Source organism: Asparagus officinalis, chromosome 2 (genome assembly GCF_001876935.1).
Source record: "Asparagus officinalis chromosome 2, Aspof.V1, whole genome shotgun sequence".
In the NCBI taxonomy this organism is placed as follows: Eukaryota; Viridiplantae; Streptophyta; class Magnoliopsida; order Asparagales; family Asparagaceae; genus Asparagus; species Asparagus officinalis.
Genome location: NC_033795.1, coordinates 30,560,246 through 30,562,911, shown reverse-complemented (window position 1 = coordinate 30,562,911; position 2,666 = coordinate 30,560,246).

Here is a 2,666-nt window from a genome sequence, read left to right as displayed (position 1 = left end):
GGTGGCTGCTCGGCCCCCGAGCCACCCTAGGGTGGCTCGGCTTGGGCCGAGCCACCTTAGGGTGGTTCGGTTCGGGCCGAGTTCCCCCAGGTGCGCTGGTTTTGTCGTTTTCCGTTGTTTCCGGTTGTTTTGTCCGTTGTTCGGTTGTTTTGTTGATTTGTTGACTTGATTCCGGATTTGGCAGTAAACTCAGTCGGTGTTTGAGTTCAAATCCACTTTGTTGGAAGACCCGTCGACTCCCCGAACCACTAACGTTGTTCACATGCAGTTCGTTAGCTTTGTAGCCTCTTTAGTTCGTTTCGTTGCTTGAACGTTCGTCGATTTGTCGAATCATCGCGCCGAGCTGTGTCAAGGGACCTATAAGCAGTTTTATACGCCTACAGATACCCCCTCCAAAGCTTTTCAGCCTCGTTCTTTTATAGAAGAGTCTGGAATGCTTTGGATATGATTGCCCCTACCCTTTGTCGGTGTAACGGGACCTGGAAATGACTTTTGTTCTGTATTCCTTCAATCCTTCGGGCCATTCAGTGCTTTGTAGAATGCCTGTAGGGGTTCCGGTGCTGCATTTATTGTCTGACCGTTGTTGGAATTTGAACTTTGAAGTCGATTCCTGATTTTTTCAATCTTTAACTCGTGTTGGTTGCTTCAACATGAAATTGACCATCGGTTGACGGCTTTGAATCTTTATTGTGACGCGTTGTCTGGCGTTTAACACAGTTTATACTCGTAAGTATTTTGGAGTCTACACAGTTTAAGCTCTTAAGGAGTTGGAGCGGGGAGGTCTAGTTTATACTCATACACTCCTGGGAGTTATGTTAAGTTATCCTTAAGAATATTTTTAGAAAAATATTCTCCAGGAACTTCCCAACAAAGAGGAGGGAATAGTTTATACTCGTATACCTTATTGGAGTATTCTTTAGGTCCGAATAATCTGAACCGGCCCAAAAAAATGTGCCAAAAAAATAGTATTTGGGTTCAAAAATCTCTCCGACCCTTCCAAATATATGGTAGAGGGGTTAAATAGGTGAAGGACTGAACCGTAGGTTGATCAAAAGTCGTTTCAATGCTTAATTCAGCTCCAATTTGAATTCTGGTTCAAATTTGGTTCAAACTGGTTCAATTTGGCTCAAATTGGCTCATTCTGGTTCAATCTGGCTCAATTTGGCTCATTCTGGTCTGGTCTGGTCCAGCCAGGCTCAATCTGGCTCAATTTGGCTCATTCTGGCTCAATCTGGCTCAACCTGGCTCAATCTGGCTCAATCTGGCTTGGTCTGGTTCAGCCCTGGTCTGGTCTGATTCAGCCAGATCTGGTTCAAGGCTATAAAAGGGGTTTTTTTCTTCTTTTTTTTCTTTTTCTTTTTCTTTTCTTTTCTCCCTAGGGCCGGCCGAACCCCTCCCCCTCTTCTCTTGATTTCTCTTCTCACAAGCCTCTTTTCTCCCTCCAAACTTCAGATCCCCTCGAGCATCCATTCTCTTTCAAACCTTGATATTTGTCTTAGATCTGGCTTTCCTTTGAATCTTGGACTGAGGGATCTCCCAAAATCTCCAAATAAAAAGTTTCTCTCAGGCCCCTCGAGCGTGTGGTTCAAGTTTCCTTAAAGGTCTCGCCTTTATTGGATTTTGGGCTTTTCTTCAGGTAAATCCTCCGCCATCTTGATCTATTTCATGTTTGATCTAGTGTATGGAGTCGCGGGATCGCATATAAGGGTTGAGGGTGTGATTTGATGCCTCAAACTTGCCTTTTTTGGGGTAAAAATGGGATTTTTCCTTTTCTAGATCTGATCCTTCAATTTACCTTGCAGGTTTCTATGTCCCGTATGGCGAGGGGTCAATCCTCTACCGTGCCGACTGATGGCGCGCCTCCCTCTTATGCCGGTGAGCCACTTTTTTCTGGAAATTTACAAATTGGTCCATTTTTTCTTGGAAATTTGCAAATTGGTTATTTTAACCCCACGTTGTTCTCCTTGGTGAGGCAATCGGGAAGAGCCTTGATTCTCCTTGGTGATGATCGACGCTTTGAAGATAGAAATTTTACAAATTAACCCTCTTTTTCCTAAAAATTTGCAAATTGGTCCTTTTAACCCCACGTTGTTCTCCTTGGTGAGGCAATCGGGAAGAGCCTTGATTCTCCTTGGTGAGGATCGACGCTTCAAAGATATGTTTTGCTTGGTCAAAACACTATCTCATAATAAATAAAGGGGGCGTTTTGTCGCTGCGTTGTGCCTTATAAGGCAGGGATATATTATCGATATACCCTATCTTATGAAGGCGCAACGTGGCCAAAACGTCACACCCTTTATAAGGCAATGACTCTATCTTACCCCTTCGTAAGATGAGTTCAATTTCCTTTTATAACTGGAATTAACAAACGTTTAATTGCTTGTTCTCAGTTGAATACCCTTCTGGAGCGTTCTCATCTCACGCAGTATACGGGCGTCGTGGCGAGTATTATTCGACCTCCGACGATGTTTCCCCTATCCCAGTCACTCCTCAGTTCGTTTTGGACACATCGACTGAGGTTGTACAGGCGGTGAAGGAAGGTGGGCACCGAGCTCTTCGACAGTTGATTACTGATGCACCACTTGTGAAGGATGCCAGTTCCGTTCAGTCTCTCAGGAAGACTGATTTTTTGTTTGGTGATTCTGTCAGAGATCCCGATGTAGCGT